The 22,934-nt window shown below is 26.2% G+C and overlaps 1 protein-coding gene across 1 annotated transcript in view; it reads right to left on the bottom strand.

Annotated features, from left to right (window-relative positions):
• The window catches only part of Fife (regulating synaptic membrane exocytosis protein fife), a 146,910-nt gene that overhangs the window by 30,807 nt on the left and 93,169 nt on the right, over positions 1 to 22,934 (bottom strand). The window lies entirely within an intron of this gene.

Here is a 22,934-nt window from a genome sequence, read left to right on the forward strand (position 1 = left end):
AAATGCGATCTTATTGACCAAAAATTTATTTTTTTGCAAGAATTTTATACGAAAAACCTAAAAAGGACCGAAAATAGCTTCAGGGTTTGGAAGCTACACAATCAGCTAAATATTTCTGGATATTGTACGAAAATATTGTATGATAATCTAAAATTAAAATATTTACTAAAATCTAAGTATCATCGCTTAACAGAGATTTATGCAATCATTTAAATTTAATTTTTTTCTGAAAATCTAACTATGATCGTTTTTATTTGATACAAAATTAAGATTTCTACAATAATTTTATATTAAAAACTCAAAATCACTCATATTAAAATCGATCACGCTGAAGAAAAATCTAATTTTCATAGATATATCAGTAAAACATTTCCAATTTTTTTTTTTCAATTTCGAAGACCGAAGTATGATCGGTCATATTTGTAACAAAATAAATATATCTGGTACAATTTTATATGAACAACTCAAAATCACTCATATTAAAAGCGATCTTTAGTATGATCGCTGAATTTTTTATGAAAAACAAAAAAAAAAATCTTAAGTGTTTGGAAGCTATAAAACTCTAAGATCACTAAAATATTTCTGAATGTTTTTTTTTTGAAATTTTTTCGTGAAAAACTAATATTAAAATTTTAACGAAGATCGAAGTATGATCGGTCATATTTGTTAGAAAATAAAGATATATCGTATAATTTTAAATGAACAACTCAAAATCACACATATTAAAAGCGATCTTTAGTATGATCGCTGAATTTTTGCCAGAATTTTTTATGAAAAAAAAGAACCGAAAATATATTGAGTTAAGCTACAAAATTCTAAGATCACTAAAATATTTTTGGATTTTTATTTTTGAAAATATCGTATGAAAGACTGGGAATATAATTTTTCGAAGTTCGACAAAAATCCCTTATATTTGTAACAATATGAACATATTTGTGACCATTTTATATGTAAAACTCAAAATAAATCATGTTAAAAGCGATCTTATTGACGAAATTTTTTTTTTTCAAGAAATTTGTATGAATAAGCAAGCTACAACATTGTTTTATAACTAAAATATTTCTGGAAAATCTAAGTAAGATCGCTTAATTATTATTATTATTATTTTATTTATTAATAGCAAATTAAATTTACATATCAATATTAGAAATTAGGAACTGGCTACTGAGGCCTTCGTCCTATGATCGCTTAATGACAATTTAAGCAATCATTTAAATTTAAAATTAATTTAAATGAAACTTAATTTAAAATTTTTCTAAAGATCGAAGTATGATCGTTTATATTTGTTATAAAATTCTGATTTCTGTAACCATTTCATATGAAAAACTTAAATTCTCTCATTACGAGAAAGTAAAATTAAAATTTCTTTCATATATCGAAGTATGATCGCTTATATTTGTTACAAAATTAAGATTTTTGCAATAATATTATAAAGAATATCATTCATATTAGAAACGATCACATGGAAGAAAAATAATTTTATGTTCATGATCGAAGTATGGTCGCTTATATTTGTTACAAAATAAGGATGTCTCCAATATTTTTATATGAAAAACTCCAAATTTATTTTCATATTAAAAAAATAATATATAAAATTAAAATTTTTTCAATAGATCGAATTATGATCGCCTTTTATTTGTTACAAAATTAAGGTTTTTGCCATAATTTTATATGAAGAATTCAATATCACTCATATTAGAAACGATCACACGGAAGAAACATTTATTTTCTTTTCGTATTGAAAAAATTAAATAAAAATTTTTCCATAGATCGAAGTATGATCGCTTTTATTAGTTGCAAAATTAAGATTTTTGCGCTAATTTTATATGAAAAACTCAATATCACTCATATTAGTAACGATCACAAGGAAGAAAAATAATTTTTTGTTCATGATCGAAGTATGATCGCTCATAATTGTTACAAAATAAGGATGTCTCCAATATTTTTATATGAAAAACTCCAAATTTATTTTCATATTAAAAAAATAATATATAAAATTAAATATTTTTTTCATAGATCGAATTACGATCGCCTTTTATTTGTTACAAAATTAAGGTTTTTACCATAATTTTATATGCAGAATTCAATATCACTCATATTAGAAACGATCACACGGAAGAAATATTTATTTTTTGCGATCGAATATGATCGCTCATATCTGTTACAAAATGAGGATGTCTCTGATATTTTTATATGAAAAACTCAAAATTGTTCATGTTAAAAGCGATCACATTGAAGAAAAATTTATTTTCTTTTCGTATTGAAAAAATTAAATTAAAATTTTTTCCATAGATCGAAGTATTAGTTATAAAATTAAGATTTTTGCGATAATTTTATATGAAAAACTCAATATCACTCATATTAGAAACGATCAAACGTAAGAAAAATTACTGTTTTTAAATGATCGAAGTATGATTGCCCATATTTGTTACAAAATAAGGATGTCTCCAATATTTTTATATAAAAAACTGCAAATTTATTTTGATATTGAAAAAATAATATATAAAATTAAATATTTTTTTCATAGATCGAATTACGATCGCCTTTTATTTTTTACAAAATTAAGGTTTTTACCATAATTTTATATGCAGAATTCAATACCACTCATATTAGAAACGATCACACGGAAGAAACATTTAATTTTTGCGATCGAATTAAATTTTTTCCATAGATCGAAGTATGATCGCTTTTATTAGTTACAAAATTAAGATTTTTGCGATAATTTTATATGAAAAACTCAATATCACTCATATTAGTAACGATCACAAGTAAAAAAAGTAAAAATGTTTTTTCCTATGAAAAAATAAAATAATTTTTTTCCATAGATCGAAGTATGATCGCTTTTAATTGTTACAAAATTAAGATTTTTGCTATAATTTTATATAAAAAATTCAATAGCACACATATTTGAAACGATGAAATGGAAAAAAAAATTTTTTTTCGAAGATCGAAGTATGATCGCTAATATATTAAGATTATTGCGATAATTTTATATAAAAAATTCAATAGCACACATATTTGAAACGATCAAATGGAAAAAATTTTTTTTTCGAAGATCGATGTATGATCGCTAATATATTAAGATTATTGCGATAATTTTATATAAAAAATTCAATAGCACACATATTTGTAACGATCAAATGGAAATTTTTTTTTTTTCGAAGATCGAAGTACGATCGCTAATATTAAGCTAATATATTAAGATTATTGCGATAATTTTATATAAAAAAATTCAATAGTACACATATTTGAAACGATCAAATGGAAAAAAAAAATTTTCGAAGATCGATATATGATCGCTAATATATTAAGATTATTGCGATAATTTTATATAAAAAATTCAATAGCACACATATTTGAAACGATCAAATGGAAAAAATTTTTTTTTCGAAGATCGAAGTATGATCGCGATCACACGAAGAAATTTTTTTTTTGTGTAAAAATCTAGAATTTTTTTGAAAAACTCCTCTACTACAGTGATTACATCTACAGCTCACCAAAATCCATTTCTTTCCATTATTTTGTATAAATGATATTTTAACTTTGTTTTGCTTAATACTTTTTGTGTAGCAAATGATTTGTAATAATTTCGATATTAAAAACTTTTTCATCCAAGAGTTTAATATTATGAAATGCATTTTTCTCTAACAAAAAAACTTTTTTATGTGGAAATTATAATATAATGCTTTTTTAACATTCTATATGTTATACTTACACACACAGACACATACAAATACAAAGTCAGTCAATTATTTAGTTAAGCTAAATTATGTGATGAAAGTTCATAAACAAATGGGGAAAAAATAGAAAGGAAATTTTACGCAAAACTAAAAGTAGGAAAACAAAATATTAAAACAAATATGAAATATTGTCAAATGTGCATTAAAATGTTAAATAAATTTACAAAAAAAAAAAGAAATAGCATTTATATACAACATTTATACAAAGTAATATAAGTAAATACAGGAATATATATACATTTTTATTTAAATTATTTGAATAATGAAAAAATTTATGTAAATTTCAAACTATTTAAGTCAACATTTAAGTGCTTCATACAATTTATCATCATAAATTATACAAATATTATTATATATTTAGTTTTAAAAATAAACACAATTCCTTGGAAAAAACTGGTTATTTTTTGGAGGGAATTTTTATGTATAGGTTAGGTTTTCATGACATATTATTTTGTTGAGAAAGATAAAAAAAATTCTTCTGTTAATTTAAAGTGGGGTTTAAGTTAAAAATGTCTTTAGGGGATGTGTAAACAACTATTTGGTAAGATTTTTACATTCAGATAATAAGCTTCTTCATATAATCAAAGCCCTCATTAAACATTCCTAAAGTAAAAGTTATAAATTAAAATTAAGTGTAAATAAATTTATTTGCTAAAACATTTATTTCGTTTATATAGACTTTGTTGCTAATTTGTATATTAAATAAACTTTTCATCACATAATCAATCTATCATTCAATTTATTTTTCACTTTTAACTCCATACAGATCTATACAAACTCAAGTCAATTTCAATTCAATTCAATTTAATTCAAATCAATCATCAATCACTATATTATAGAATAGAATATAACAATGCACTTTCACTAGACATTTATTTAACAAATGCGTTTTTAGTTGGTTTTTTTTTCTTTAAAATTTATTTAAAATAAATTATATTAAATAAAATCTATTAAAATGGTTTTAAAATTGAAAAATTTACAAGTTTAATTTATGATTTTAAAGACTATTTAGCAATAATAGTATAAAATACAATATTTTTTTTTGTCAGATATCATTATGATTTAGTTATAAATATAAGTTAATATTAATATATTCTAAATATTTAAGTATGTATATAAATTTTCATAGCAATCAATATAACTCGTGCCAGCTGGGGTTACAATTTACATTAAAAAGTAGAAAAAAAAACAAACCAAAAATAAAAACAAACATAATTTCTTGTTTAAATACAGAAGCAAATTATAAAATTTAAATAAAACAAACTAAAATTAACAAAAAGAAAATCAATTAAATTTAATTTAATTTGTTTAGTGTATTTCTTTGTCAAGTGTAAAGAGGAGTTTTCATTTCATTTTTATTTTTTTCAAAGGTAGTAATTAGTAAAATAGCATACAGAAACAGGGAGAGTTTATACAAGGTGCTGGTTTAAAAAGGTCTAGGAAAAAAGTGTAGAAAAACTATTTAATTTATTTAAGTTAAAGAACAGCATCTAATATGCTCTAAAATTCTACTTGTTATACCTACTTGCATTTGTCACTATATAATTTCCTTTATGCAGCCGCTATTTATAATTTATTGAAATCTTTTTTTTTTGTATAATTTACGAACCATAAAAATTTAACGTCAACAGTTTGGAAACAAAATGTAAAAGTGTTTAGGTTAAATTCCTAAACAATAAAAGAACAAATTTTACCAAAAAACAATATAATTTTAAGACATCTTAATTAAGGGTTAGGAAGCTACAAAATTTTATGATCACTAATGATTTTTTTTTTAAATCTTTTAAAATATTGAATTATGATCGCCAATATTTGTTACAAAATTAAGATTTCAGCACTCATTTTATATGAAAAACTTAAAACCACTCGTATTAATAGCGATCACACCGACAAAATATAGATTTTTTCAAGAATTTTATATAAAACCAATAAAAAAAATTAAAAAAAAAATTCCAATAGTTTTAGTATGATCGCTGATTTTTGTGACAAAATGAAGAGTTCTGCCATTATTTTATGTAAAAAACAAAAAATCACTCATCATAATAGCGATCACTCTGAAGAAAAATTAAATTTTTTTTTAAAAAATTTTTATAAAAAACATGAGTTTCAATGCTACAACATTCTAAGCCAACTAAAACGGATATACTTTTTCCGTAGATCGAAGTATGATCTCTCATAGTTATTACAAAATAAATATTTCTGTGAAACTAAAAATCACTTATATTAAAGAAATTCTACGATTTTGTACTAAAATTTTTGTGTGAAAAACTAAAATTTTAAAAATTCCAAAAATCGATATATGATCGCTCATATTTGTTACAAAATGAAGATTTCTGACAACAGTTTATATGAAGAACAAAAAATCACTCATATTAAAAGCGATCACACGACGAAAATCAACTTTTAAAGAATTTTATATAAAACCAATAAATAAATTCCATTATTTCCGATAGTTTTAGTATGATCGCTCATATTTGTGACAAAATAAAGAGTTCTGCCATTATTTTATGTAAAAAACAAAAAAACACTCATCATAATAGCGATCACTCTGAAGAAAAATTTTATTTTTTTTAAAAAAAATTTTATAAATGAGTTTCAATGCTACAACAGTCTAAGACAACTAAACGAAAACGGATATAAGTTTTCCGTAGATCGAAGTATGATCTCTCATAGTTATTACAAAATAAATATTTCTGTGAAACTAAAAATCACTTATATTAAAGAAATTCTACGATTTTGTATTAAAATTTTGTGTAAAAAATTAAAATTTTAATAATTCCGAAGATCGATATATTATCGCTAATATTTGTTACAAAATTAAGATTTCTGACAACAGTTTATATGAAGAACTAAAAATCACTCATATTAAAAGCGATCACACCGACAAAAAAATCGATTTTTTCCAATATTTTGTATAAAAAATAATAATCGAATTATGGTCACTTATATTTGTAATTAAATGTATATTTCTGTGATAATATTACATGAAAAACTAAAAAAGTCTCAATCGCTATAAGATCACACTGACATAAACTCGATTTTTCCTGAATTTGGTATGAAAACCAAGAAAAATCCGAAAAAATCTTAAGGTTTTGGAAGCTATAAGATTGTAAGGCTTTTTCGAAAATTTTTAATGAAAACATATAATTATATTTCCGAAGATTGGAGTATGATCACTTATATTTGTTAAAAAGTTAAGATTTCTGTCATCGTTTTATATGGATAACTAAAAATCACTCATCATAAAAGCGATCACTTTTAAGAAAAATCGAATTATTCAAAAAAATGTTTATAAAAATGAAAAATACGAAAAGATCTAATGAGTTTGAATGCTATAACAATAGATAGATTTCTCTTATCATTGTGTAGGAAAAACTAAAAATCACTTATATTAATAGCGATCACTCTATTGAAAAATCAAGATTTTTGTATCATAAACAATAAAAATCGTAAAATATATTAAGGAACTGGAAGCTACAAAATTCTACGATCACAAATCTTTTTGGATTTTATACTAATTTTGGAATTTTTTTACTAATATTTCCGATATTTCTTTTCAATTTTATGTGAAACAAAATATATTTTTAAATTTTCGTGCAAACTTAAGTGTGATCGCTCGCTCATATGTGTTGCAAAATGAAGATTTCCGCCACTATATAAGAAAAACTAAAAACTACTCACACAGTAAAAGTGATCACACAGAAGAAAATTAGATTTGTTTAAGAATTTAAAGTGAAAACCAATAAAAATCCGAAATTTTTTCAAGGGCTTGGAAGCTATAAAATTGTTAGATAATGAATATTTCTGGATTTTGTACGATATTTTTGTTAATGAAAACTGATATTATAATTTTTCGATGATCGCTTATATTGGTTAAAAAATTAAGTTTTCTGTGACCATTTCATAGGAATAACTAAAAAACATTCATATTAAAAGTGATCACACTGAAGAAAATTAGATTTTTTCAAGAATTTTAAATGAAATCAATAAAAGTCAGGAAAGATCGGAAACTAAAATTATAATAATTCCGAAGATCGATATATGATCGCTCATATTTGTTACAGAATGATGATTTCTGACATCATTTTATAAAAAGAACTAAAAATCATTCATATTAAAAGCGATCACACTGACGAAAAATCAAAATTTCCAGTATTTTGTATGAAAAACATTAAAAAATTTAAAATATCTTAAATATGTGAACATTCATAGTCATAATTTTTTATTAAAAACTAATTTTGAATTTGTCATGCAGTGAAAAGGTCGATAATTTTCTCCTCAGAAATTATTATTGTATGAAAATCCAAAATTTCATATCCATAAATAAAAATTAGATACTGCTGTGATCATATTTTCAACAATTAAAAAATCTGAGATCACTTAAATTTTTCCCCAAAAAAATATTTTTTTACGAATTTTTAATTAGAAATATAATTAGAATTTTTTGGAAGCTATAGGCTTTGCAGGAAATTTATGATCACTCTTAATGATCACTTATATTTCTTAGAAAATATTAATTTTTATGAAAATTAAATTTTTTATTTTTTTAAAACTAGCTAAAAAGGAATGGACTAATCCACTCACGATCACTTATATTTCTCACCAAAATTTGATTTATATTTAGGATTTTTGTATGAAAAATTTAAATTTTAATTAATGTTATTATCTCGAACCAAGCTTAACTTTTTATATTTAACGAAAAACTCGAATTTTATTATTCTGTAAATTTAGGAGTCTTACAGCAGTTTGTGAAAATCTGTGATAACTGATAACACACAATTCTCACCAAAATTTAATGCATTTACAAGAAAGAAAATCTAAAATCACATACTAAAATTAGACCAGCCTTTACAAATAATCAATATAATTCTCATTTAGTTAAGAATATTTTCCGTCATAGGAAGGCATTGTTATCTATGATATGTCTAAAATCCAGTATTTCACTACAGCATTTCTAAAGTAACAAACTATTGTAACTAACATGATGTTTTTTATAAACAATTTAATTGTGGTTTAATATTTATAGATGTTAGAAACAAAATTTAAGGAAAAACAAAAGAGATCGCTCCTATTTCTTACAAAATTAAGATTTCTGCCATCGTTTTATAAGAAAAACTAAAAATCACTTATATTAAAAGCGATCACATTGACGAAAAATACTAATGTCACTGATATTTCATGATTTTATACGAAATTTTTTTAGTGAATAACTATAATTAAAATATTTGCGAAGATCGAAATGTGATCGCTTATTTTTAATATAAAATGAAGATTTATGTTATCATTTTATACGATTAATTAAAAATGACTCATATTAAAAGCGATCACACCGACGAAAAACTAATTTTTTCCAGAATTTTATATGAAAAACAATAAAATTTCGAATAGATCTTAAATGTTTGGAACCTACAAAATTCGGTGATCATTACTATTTTTGAATTTTTTTTATATTTTCTATGAATTATCCAAAAAAATTATTTTTTATAAAAATCTATATATGTTCGCTTATTTAGTTAAGAATATTTTCCGTCATAGGAAGGGGGTGCGATCTACGATTTATCTAGAATTTTGTATATCGCTACAGCCTTTCTAAAGTACTAAACCTGCCGGTCACATATTCCATGTCTATATCGTACTATTGTAACTAACATGATGTTATTTTATAAACAATTTACAGATTTATAGATGTTAGAAATAAAATTTAAGGAAAAACAAATGAGATCGCTCCTATTTGTTACAAAATTAAGATTTCTGCCTCCGTTTTATATAAAAAACTATAAAGTACTCATATTAAAAGCGATCACATTGACGAAAAATACTAATATCACTGATATTACATGATTTTATGCGAAATTTTTTTTAGTGAAAAACTATAATTAAAATATTTGCGAAGATCGAAATGTGATCGCTTATTTTTAATATAAAATCAAGATTTATGTTATCATTTTATATGATTAATTAAAAATGACTCATATTAAAAGCGATCACACCGACGAAAAACTAATTTTTTCCAGAATTTTATATGAAAAACAATAAAATTTCGAATAGATCTTAAATGTTTGGAACCTACAAAATTCGGTGATCATTACTATTTTCGAATTTTTTTTATATTTTCTATGAATTATCCAAAAAAATATTTTTTATAAAAATCTATATATGTTCGCTTATTTAGTTAAGAATATTTTCCGTCATAGGAAGGGGTTGCGATCTACGATTTATCTAGAATTTTGTATATCACTACAGCCTTTCTAAAGTACTAAACCTGCCGGTCACATGTTCCACGTCCATATCGTACTATTGTAACTAACATGATGTATTTTATAAACAATTTAATTGTGGTTTAATATTTATAGATGTTAGAAACAAAATTTAAGGAAAAACAAATGAGATCCAATTTGTTATAAAATTAAGATTTCTGCCACCGTTTTATATGAAAATCTAAAAATCACTCATATTAAAAGCGATCAAATTGACGAAAAATACTAATATCACTGATATTTCATGATTTTATACGAAATTTTTTTAGTAAAAAACTATAATTATAATATTTGCGAAGATCGAAATGTGATCGCTTATTTTTAATATAAAATGAAGATTTATGTTATCATTTTATATGATTAATTAAAAATGACTCATATTAATAGCGATCACACAGACGAAAAACTAATTTTTTCCAGAATTTTATATGAAAAACAATTAAATTTTTAATAGATCTTAAGTGTTTGGAACCTAAAAAATTCGGTGATCATTAATATTTTTGTATTTATTTTTTTCTATGAATAAAAATTTTTTTTTTTAAATATATTCGCTAATTTTTTTAATAATATTTTCTGTTATAGGAAGGGTGTTCCATGTCCATATCGTACCACAGTAACTAACTTGATGTTTTTTTTATAAACAATTTAATTGTGGGTTAATATTTACAGATGTTAGAAACAAAATTTAAGAAAAAACAAATGAGATCGCTCTATTCTTTGACAAAATTAAGATATCTGCCTTCGTTTTATATGAAAAACTAAAAATCACTCATATTAAAAGCGATCACACGGGCGAAAAATTGATTTTTTCCAGAATTTTATATGAAAAACAATAAAATTTTGCAATCTACGATTTATCTTGAATTCTGCATTTAAAATAAAATTATCGAGTTAAAATAATGACTTAAAATGCCAATGTTTTAGTACAAAACTGTTTTTATATTAGCCTTTTAAGTCATTAACTGGTAATGAAAGTTTCTGCTGGATTTTTTAGATTGTTTATATACATTTTTACAATTTCTCAAATTCAAGATCATTTAACTCTATTTCAAAAGCAATATATAGCAAATGTTTAAACAATTTTGTTACAATTTTTTTTATAAACAATTTAATTGTGGGTTAGTATTTACAGATGTTAGAAATAAAATTTAAAGGAAAAAACTAAAGAGATTAAACTAAAAATATATAAAAATGCAACACTGAAATTATATTTAGAGAGAAACTTAAAAAATTAATAAAACAAAATCAACATAAAACAAGACATAGTATTCATTTGTACAAGAATGAAATACGATAAAGTAGTTAAAAGATACAATTACTTTCTTTCTTTTTTATTTGTTGTTTGTTTTAGTTTAGTTGCTAGCTGTAGTTGTTTGTAATATTTAAAGTTTCTTTAGCAGGGAAAATAAATTACTACTAATTTGTTTAATTGGAAAGAACAGTAGAGAAGGAAATATAAGGTAAAGTAGAGGGTTGAACATTTTACCATTTGAACCAAGAGTGAGTTGTTGTAGAGAGGTAGTAGGTGTAGCAGAAACAGGCACATTTACATCCACAGCTTTAGATAAATCCTTGGTTAGAAAGTTTGACTATAATTTAAGGCCTTAAATAATAATTATAAATCTGTTGCCTTAAAAATTTAAGAAAAATTAAACACTTTTTTAGTTGTTTTGTTTTGCAATTTGAGTTGAATAGAGATTGTATTTGTTTTTATTTAAATTTTCTTTTTCAAATAAATTCAGTTTTTTTGTTTTGTTTTTTTATAAATAAATAAATGTATTTCTTTAGATCAGTTTTACAATTAAAGTTTTCGGTTTTTATTATGTTTATTTTAAAGTTTCTTTGTTTGTTTCTTGGGTTAAAAGTTAATAAATTTTGTTATAAACTATTTTTCATTTCATTTATTCTTGTTGTTTGTTAAGGGGAGAAACGAAACGAGTTTTTGTTTATTTGTTTTAGCTTAAAGGTAAAATATCTATCAATTTTATTTATCTAAATTTGAAATTCATTTTGTTTAAATAATTTATAAAGTTATACATTTTGTTTAATATATATGTATGTATTTTAGTAGTATATAAATAGTTTTGTATTTTTTTTTTTGTTATTTTTATGAAAAGTTCACATTTTTTTTTTTAGTTTTATAATATTTTTCATTTAAATTTTTCTAAAGAGATTATCATTGTAAGTTAAACAGTCAATTGTTAACATTAGCTTAGCTTATTGTTAAATAAAAGTTTTTATTTTTTTTTTTTTGTAAAGGGGAGCTTTTTTATATCAAGGAGTTTCTAGGAAGTCCAGTTAGAGGAGTTATAGGATAGGATAGTCTAGGTTAGTTTTAAATATAGTTTAGTTGGTGATATATATACAATAATGGCTACAAAATGGATTTTGGCAAGCTCAAATGGGTTTAATGATTTCAAGCTAAATATACGGGTATTTAAGAGGAATTGGTAAAATAAAATAAAAAAGTATGCCGAATTTTATATACCCACCACCAAAAAAGAATATTTGTACATGTTTACTGTAACCATTTCAAAATTTTTTTTGAACAATATTATGATCACTGTAATTATTTATATGATTTTGGTAATCATAATATGGTAAAGTTAAGATTCGCATGTCCGAAATGATAATTGATCCACTATAATTATAATATTTGTGAAGATCGAAACGTGATCGCTTATTTTAAAAACAAAATGAAGTTTTATGCCATCATTTTATATGAATAATTAAAAATTACTTATATTAAAAGCGATCACACGGACGAAAAATAAATGTTTTTCCAAACTATATTACAATAACAGACAAGAAATCGTATGTGAAGCCCGTCCAACTATCCGAATCAACACCAAAGTCAAATATGCATGCTGCTTAGATAATTCTCTCTGTATTTGGAGGAAGCAATAGGGTCTTATCTATTATGAGCTGCTGAAATCTGACCAGACCATCACAGGGAGCCTGTACCGAATGCAACTGATTCGTTTAAAGCAAGCATTGGCCGAAATACGCCCATCATGACAACACTCAGCCACATTATACAAGTAGTTGGGAAGTTTTATCTCACCCGCCTTATATTCCTTTCCCCGTCCGACCATTATTTGTTTCGATCGATGCATAACGATCTCTCTGGAATACGCTTCATTTCAGAACTGAGTATCCGATATTGACTTGATTCGTTCTTGGCCTCAAAAGATGAGCAGTTAATTTTGCTCGGTATCCATATGTTGCCAGAAATATGGGAAAAGGTCATAGCTAAAAAAGGCCAATACTTTGAATAAATTTATATTGTACAAATGGATTTCAAAAGATTTTCCGGATGCGGGACTTGTATAGGAGTTATGCACAATTATGGATTGATAGTCACAAAATTTCGTACGGCGATTTTAGTATATATTAGGATTATTTATGTCGCCTTTCAAACTTATGACGATACTTTTAAGCAACGCTTTTTTGTTTAAAATCCAAAAAATATTGCATTTTTACTTTAATCAAGGTTAGTTTATTATAAAAAGTAAGAAAAAAATAAATCAAAACATAAAAAATCACCACATTCCAAGGTTTTTTTGTGGAGTGGTTAGTTTACTAACCACCGCACACTCAATTTCAAAAATCAAATGATGCAATTTTGTAGAGAAATGTTTAAAGATGAAATGTGAATTTATAGTTTTAAGAAAAATTTAATTTTATTTTTGTAAAATTGAAGTAAAGTCAATGCAAGGGTGTTAAGCAAAAATTTACTTATATTTTCACGCAATTCAGTGGTTTATATATGTATAATTTTCCTAATAATACCATTTACCACATTTAACATATATGAAAAATACAGCATTTCTCCATAAATACAAAAAAAAAATTATGGGGATATCATAAACCGTTAAGAAGATTTATAAGCCTCTAAAAATTATTTTATTTTTGATTTTCCATGGAGAAAAAAAATGTAGCCCACTTTCCCCCAAGCTGTTTTTTTTAATAAAGTGAAAGGTGGGATTGTCTTGTTTCGATTTAAAAAAAATTGTTTTCGGAACAGGACGAAAACTTTACATTTTTTGTCGAATAATAAACGAAATATCAAACAAATTCTTATCTATGTATGGGTTTCGTGGGCGGTGGGCGTGACCGATTTTATTGAAACTCGTCATGCGTTCCTTTTTTGTTTCAATAAATGTACGTACCAAATTTTTAGACTTTTGCTTGGATATAAACAATATGAGCAGTGGGCGCTGGGCATGGTCGATTTTGAAAAAATTAAATTTTTTTCTTAATTTAGTCCATATAATTCTCGGTGCCAAATTTCAATGCTCTACGACCACTCCTTATTATTTTTTTTCTGCATAGACTCCTTTGACCTCTTTATACTTTGATCAACGTTTCTCCAATCTTTGTATCCCTTCCAATAAGTAAGATTTGTCAAAATATGTTTTTTTTTGAGATGATTTCATCATTGGTGTCAAATCTCTTTCGCCAAGCCATTTCTTTAAGTTTGGAAACAAGAAATAGTCACTTGGCCTAAATCCGGAGAATAAGGCGGAAAGGGAAGGAACTCGTAGCCTAATGCATGGATTTGTACCATGGAACTGCTCATGTGTGCACACGATTGTGTGCAAACTTGGAAACCATATTGCGGAAAGCTTTCTCATACCCAAGTGATCATTTAAAATTGAATTCAATGAGCTATGTGATATGCCTATGGCTTTCACAATCTCTCGCACTCTCAATTTTCGGACGGCCAACACCATATTGTGAATTTGTTTAATTGTTCGTGAGTAGAGACCTCAACTGGGCGTCCACAACGTTCGGCATCTTCCGTGCTCGTACGACCACAACGAATTTCGAAAAAATAATTTTTTTACCATTGAAATTGATGCAAAGTTTTCATAGTATTTATCAAGCCTACACGCAGAGAAAAAATATAATTGGGCATGGTTACTGTAACCATTTATATAGTGTTACAAGATTTTTAACAATATTATAGTCACAGTAACCATTTACATGATTGTGGTAACCATAATATGGTTAACTTACGATTCACATGATTGTCTCAACCATATATATGGTTACAGTAAACAAGTATATGTTTGTGACAACCATATTTATGATGAATAATTTTATCATAATATGTTGTTCTCAGATTATGATAAGCCTTAAGCCGAGAGCACCATAATATGATAAGTCCTTCATCATATAAATGGTTGTCACAAACATATATATGTTTACTGTAACCATATATATGGTTGAGACAATCATGTGAATCGTAAGTTAACCATATTATGGTTACCACAATCATGTAAATGGTTACTGTGACTATAATATTGTTAAAAATCTTGTAACACTATATAAATGGTTACAGTAACCATGCCCAATTATATTTTTTCTCTGCGTGTAGTCTTTATTTGAGTTATATGGTTTTTTCCCGCAAGAAATAATGCTTAATGTGCACATTTTTGCATTTTCTTCTAAAGCCACGAGGTGGTCTGCTATTAATGGCTGTCAAACTCAAACTAAACAAGTAAGAAAGTATGGTCGGTCAAGCCCGACCATATAATACCCTACACTAAGTAAAAGAGCAAAAACATTTTTCTTTTAAAATTTCAATAATTTATATTTTTGAGTGATTTTCGGAAGTGGACCTTATATGGGGGCTATGACCAATTATGGACCGATCACCATGAAATTAGGTCGTGTGATTTATGTCTATATGAAAGTTTACTATGTTGGCATCAAAACGGGGTCCCTTCGACTCTACTTGATTGTTCGCACGTAGTGAACTACCACGTAAACCAACCAAACTATGTTGGATTTTGTGAGTATACCAACATTTTTAAGCGATTTATGCACGTTAAAGTGATTTTCGGAAGCGGTTCTATATGGGAGCTATGAATAATTATGGACCGATCGTAACAAAATTTTTGTGACATGAATTTTGTATATATAAAACTTATTTTGAGCGGAATTTGTGGATATACATTTATAAATTAAACATTTATGACCGATAAAGTCCAATTTCGGAAGGACATTTGTATGGGGCTAGGTGAAATAATGGACCGATTTCAGCCAGTTTCAATAGGCTTGGTCCTTGGGCCGAAAAAATAATATGTAAGAAATTTGATTGAAATATCTTCAAAATTGCGACCTGTATTCAGCGCACAAGGTTTGCATGGACAGCCAGCCAACCAGACGGACGGACGGACGGATATCGTTTAATCGACAAGTGATTCTAAGGATCGTGATTCTAAGATCGGTATACTTTAAGGTGGGTGTTAGACTAATATTTTTGGGCGTTACAAACATCTGCACAAACGCATTATACCCTCCCCACTATGGTGGTGTAGGGTATAATGATTTTGACAGAAATCAACTGACAGATGCCTGTTTACAGGAGCAGTGTGGCCCTTTCAGTTAAGAGGCGGATAATTAAAAAAGTCACGGACTTATTGGTGCGACCTTCTAATTTTGAAAATGGGTTTTCTCTGGTTATACTAAACATTTCTGAATATTTGGGGAAAATTTAAACGTCATTTCCTCTAGGCTATATCGTGCCAACAAAAGACGGGCAGTTGGTGATGGTGGGTATAAAAAATGCCTGTGATAGGTAAGGCTGGGAGCTGAAATTATGATTACAAAGTAATGCGTGATAATTCCTTTTTTAAGCATTAGAAGCTATATTAGGGTCCTTAGATTTAGGTTAATGTTGTGAATAAGGCCTAATAATTTCTAATAAATAAAGACAGCAATGATGTATTGTTGGAAGTGAAACCAATATATTTTGCTGGTTTTAAACTGAAAGTGTGTGGTAAAACTTAATATTTAGAATTTAAAATATAAATCATCTAACCCTTTGAGCATTCGATTTATTACATTTGTAACCATTTTATTATATACATACATATTTAATAGAGTTGTTTTTTGTAAAGTAAAAAACAATTGTGGGATTCAAACGGTCTCCTATTAGGTCGTATTGTCATAATGTCATAAAATATTTTTTTTAGTTTAAACACATTTTTGTTGGCTTTTAAACAAAAAAGTTATTAACTAATAAGACCTTTTGAGCTATGTTTATTGGTTTGTCATAAAATAACATTTTTTTTGTTTGCAGAACAACAAGAATTTGTTTAAACTAAAAAAATATTTTACGACATTATGACAATACGACCTAATAGCACACCGTTTGAATCCCCCAAATATAAATTATAAATTTATCATATTTAGATGACTATACATTGAATAAACCCTTTTATATTTGTTTAAATAATTGAAAGTTTTATACAAAGTCTACAAAAGGCTATAATTTTGTATTTTCTTAAAAAAGTTCAAGAATTAAAAGAAAGTTAAGAAAAGAAAAATAGTTTTTTAATTTTTTGTAGCACTTAAAAATAAGAAAAGTATTGTGTGTCTTTTTCTACATAAATAGTTAGTAAAAAGTGTAAAAATAAAACAGTATCACCCATCTGACAAGAGTTACTTTAATGTTTTGCACTGACAAACTGACAAACTGACTGTCTGCCTGCTGGTTCAACTGACACTGGTAAAGTGCTGTGAAAGCTTTGGCAGAAATTAGTAAAAAAAAACTACCATTAAAATACTTGTACATTCATACATTTGATTTTATTTCATTTCTGTTACAATTTAGTTCAGTTTAGTTCCATTATTTTCATGTTTAAATAAGTTGACATTATTATCATTCTTGTCCATTATTATTATGTTTTTTTTTCTTATTTTTTTTTATTTTTATTGTAATTGTTTTCAACATTTTCAACACTTGTTATATTATTGTTCTTTTGTTGTTTTTAGTTTCATTAAAGTTTTTTTTTGTGTTTTTTTTTAGTATAAAAAGAGGATATTTTAGCACTTTATTGGGTTTTTTTATTTTTGTTACAAGGAAAACAAAAATTTTTGTTTAATAGTTTTTTTTTAGAGTTTGTTTTTTTAGTAGGTGGGTTATTTATTTCTTTTTTTGTAAAACATTAAAACAACATTAAATACTTTAGATACTCTTTTTTGTTTATATGTAAATATATATAGTAAATAAATATTTAGGTAGGTGTATAGAAAGAGTATAGGATTCATTTATATTTACCATGTATATATAAAGAGTTGTACATTTAAGTTACTACGCAATTGGAAGTTATCAAATGAAATTGACACATAATCTGTCAGAACAATAACATTTTATGAAATGAGAGTTTTGTTTTTTCAATTAAAAAGTTTAATTGAAAACACTGTCTATGTAAGTATATAGGGTGAAGATGAAATTGTATTAACCTTTAACTTATGAGGTGGTGGTAAATTTTACACCCTCTCTTCATTTTTTTAAAGTTTTGTCAAAAAGGCTTACGAAATAAAGAGCCTTTATTGCCTTCTTTTTCAATTTTTTTTTGAAATTAAAATTGTTGTATCTTGTAGCAAATATTAACAAAAAATGTTTTTTAAAGTAAAATTTTTTGCAAAAATTATAAGGTGTGAAATTTACACCACATCTGTGACTATGTCAAAAATTTTCACATCATAAGTTAAGGGTTAAATAAAAAAGTTCTTTCTAAAAAGCATTTTATAAAAAATATAGTTTTCAAAAAGTGCTAAACTTTCTTTATAAAAAGATATTTGCTTCATAGTTTTTTATAAATTTGTTTGGAAACAAGAAATAGTCACTCGAATTATAAGGCGGAAGAGAAAGCATTTCGTAGCCTAGTCGGGCTTGACCGACCATACTTTCTTACTTGTTTATCATTGAAATTGATGGCGCTGAGTTCGCATTATGAACCGATCCTCACAAAAGTTGGTACAAAGATTTAGGTTCATATAAAACTTGTTTATGTCCAATTGCATCATGTTCAAGTCATTCACATCATGAGTGTTCAAGTCATTTTCTGAGGAGGACCTTGTTTTGGGGACTAGGGACAAATATTGACCGATTTTTCCACACTTTACAGTACAATTTTAAAGTACTTACAACCAATTGGTGCAAAATTTTATCATTTCATTTTATAACATATTTATAACTGTTCAAACAGTATTCCGGGGGAACCTTTCTGTGGGAGCTATTATTTTATTGCCAATTTTCAATACCAAACAAAACTAATCAGCAGGGAGTATTTGTGGACATTTTCAGCCATCTAACTCCTTTCGTTTGGACCCTATATATGACAAATATTTGGGAGCTAATCAATCAGTAATTTCAAAACGTTTGAGAGCAGCAGGATTCATCCAAAAGCAGGGAAATTGAGTACCATACGAATTGAAGCCGAGAGACATTGAAAGACGATTTTGTATGTCTGAAATGCTGCTTGAACGCTAAAAAAGAAAATAAATTTTGCACCGAATTATTACTTACGATGAAATATGGATACATTACGATAACCCAAAGCGTAAGAGATCGTGGCTGAGAAGTTTTGCCGCACCCGTTATATAATCCAGATCTTGCCCCGTCCGACTACTATTTGTTTCGATCGTTGCAGAACGCGCTCTCTGGGAAACGCTTTACTTTAAAATCGGGATAACCTCGATGTTTGCCCTATTTTTGATCTATATCTGGATTACTAAGTCATTAATATAGACAATAGGTATATATAATGATAGATATTCCAAAGTCCATTGCAACGATGTATATAAGGCTATAGTAAGGTGGACTTACAATCGGTCAAAATCGGGAAAAATATTTTTTAACCCGAATTTTTTTTTTCATAAAAATTTTTTTTGTCATAAATTATTTTTCCAAAAAAAATGTTTAAAAAAAATGTTTAAAAAAAAAATTTTAAAAAAAAATGGAAAAAAAATTTGAAAAATTTTGAAAAAAAAATTTTCAAATTAATTTTTTTTAAATAATAATATTTAAAAAAGTTAGTGGTTCAACACCAATCAAAATCATTATTTTTTTTTGTCATACTGTATTAGTTTATAGGTTAATGTTAAAACCATTGTTAACTTACGATAAAGTAACTTGTGCATGGATCAGTGTGAAAGCAGCTAGACTTTCAAACACAAACAAAAACAATCGAGCATGCTGGTTCGATTCCCACACAAGGTAATTTTTTTTCTGTTTTTTAAGCTACATATTCTAAGCGAGACGAGAACAAAAATATCTAGTGTTTTATCACTTAGTTTCAATATTACTTGCTGGCTTCCTAGGCAATTATAGCTTTTGCTTTGTATATCTCGCTTCCCTATGTTTTACTAAGGACGTCTCTTTCTGAACTGATTTCGTTGATTTAGAGACAACACCTTCAATGCAAGACCTTTAGGTGTGACAAATAGTCGTTCTAGAAGGGCAGGATATTAAAAACAGAGCATGCACTGATTTCTCCATATGGGCAATTCCATGTCATCGTATGTGACATTTGTATGCCTATAGAGTGGAACAGATTTTGCAAAAACAAGAGTATGGAATTGGCAATATGCATTTGAAGGCCTTGATGGCCACATGCTCTCCGATTTGCTATATATACCTTAATTTGACTCACTAAAGAAGTGGCCACTTAAAATCCGTACGCACTATAGTAATCATAATGGAAAAAGATTTACATACGTTTTTAACAACAAATCTACCATTATTCTACAATGAATTGCAAGTCATTATGTTTAGTTTTAAAAAGTGTAGACACAATGGAAAATGAAGCTAGAGATAAAATTGTCCACAAATATCTAGAAAATCCGACTTTGTTGGGGTAAAAGATAACCAAAATCTGATTTTCGCCTGATATCAGGTCAAAATTTTTACATCTCGTCAGCTCGAGGTTGTGTGGCCTTTAAATATGAATACGTAAAATTGAACAAAACTATTAATTTTGCAGACAATCCGCAGCTGCGGTTTGAAGAGTCAAGCTTTTCAGACATGTTTTTAAAGAATTTTCAGAATTATATATAAAAAGAGAGTTTGAAAAAGCGATTGCTGTCATTTATAAGACATAACACATCTGATACAAAGTTTTAGCCAAGGTGTCATTACTCAAATACAACTATGAAGTGGTATAATGAGAATAATATTGATGATGTTATACCAAAACACATCAATTAAACAAATTGCCTAAATCTTCGTCCAATCGAGATACATATATTTGGGCAATTGTTAAACGTAAATTGAAAAAGAGTGCAGGTACAGTAAATAACCAGATTTTAATGAGAACAAAGTGGAATAAATATGCTGGAATAACGGTAGAATTGGGAAGAAAAGTTGTGCAGCTATTAATGGGAGGCATAAGAAGAAAAGCCAGAAAATTTATTCGCAATAAAGACACATAAACCTACAGTTATATATTTTTAAAAGCTTAATAAATTACCTTTAATTTCATGTATAAAATGTTAACATACGTTGTTTCATTTAAAAGTTATGCTCGCTTTAATCCGTACGGATTTTAAGTGGCCACTTCTTTATATGAATTTAAAGTCTTAAAATATGAAGGGAATTTATTTAAAATCTCTATGTTGGATAGTTTTGTATGATGAAACCAATCCGACAGGTTATCCTCTTAGCAGCGTCAGAGTTTAAATGGGTTTTTTATGAATGAAGGGGCATGGTCGCCATACGAATTTCAAAAGTTACTATAAAAATGTATTTAAAAATACACGGCAAGTACTTAATATAAAGTACTTATTAAAAAGTACCAATCTAAAACTTCGTGACTATATTGGATAGTTTAAAGTTTACACTTGACATTTTAATTAGAATAATATCATGTTGGAAATGTGTCAATTTCAATTAATAAAATCAACTGTCAACTGATTTGTTTACAACAATAACAAATAATTTACTATAAATACTTGTACATAATACACATACTATTAAATATTTATTATTATTATTAATATTAATTTATTTATATGTATATATTTGTTATTTTGGTTATTAATTCATTAACTACCACAACATTACTTTTATTAATAAATATATGTATGTAAATATAATTTAGTTTTGTTTTATATAGGTAACTCTCAAAAATAACATCAACATAATTTAACGAAATAATACAATATATATTATTAGGACTACATTTTGTTTTCTTTTGTTTTTTACTAAATATTCATTATAAACATGTCGTAACATGTTTGTCTGTATATAAATATTGGTTTTTTTTCTGTTACTACATAATACTTTAAATTAAGTAACATTAATTACAGCACAATTATTTATTAATTATTTTATTTATTTTATATGTATTTTTGTATTTATTTAGTTTAGAATTTTATTAATTTATTTATATTTATTTATATAGAGTGTTTATTTTGTTCGAGTGTTGGTTTAATAGTTAGTTAAATGAATTTTGTTTTTCTTTTATTGTTCTAATTTAGTTTGTTTTGAAGACCGATCGTATTTCATTCAGTTGGTTTTTTATAACGAAATACTTGTAACACTTTAAGGATTTTCTAAGAAACATTTTCCTTAAAAATCCTTTATTCCTATTGAAATTACCTTTACATCATCACATTTTACAAGCCATTTTTACTGTCTCAAAAGTGTTTGGTAAAATGTGTTTGTATGTAAAGGTAGTTTTAGTTAGATGTGTTCGGTCTTCTGTTTAAATATCTTAATTTAATTAAAATATTAATTTATTATAAATTTGGTGCTTTGCTCTTACTGTGAGAGTAATTTCAAATTACTCATTGAAAAAGGAAACGTAATAAAAAATAGAACTCAAATATAGTTTACAGTTTATGTTAAGAGAGAGAGAAAGAAAGAGAGAGAATTTTATGAATCGTTTTATTGCAATTTAAAGAGAATATATAGGTATGTCCGACAATCAATTTCTAGCCAAATTTATTAAATAAAACCAGGCCAATAAATTCCAAAGTTTAAAGGTCTTATTAAGTGACTTATTTAAATTAGGGCTAAATCGTCTATTCTACTATCAACAATTCGATTACATTTCATATCATAGAAGCATTACTGAGAGACAAACATTCTAAATCTGACCAGCAGCTCCAGGAGTGTTTTTACCTATCATTTAGG

The sequence above is a fragment of the Calliphora vicina genome, chromosome 3 (genome assembly GCF_958450345.1).
Source record: "Calliphora vicina chromosome 3, idCalVici1.1, whole genome shotgun sequence".
Lineage (NCBI taxonomy): Eukaryota > Metazoa > Arthropoda > Insecta > Diptera > Calliphoridae > Calliphora > Calliphora vicina.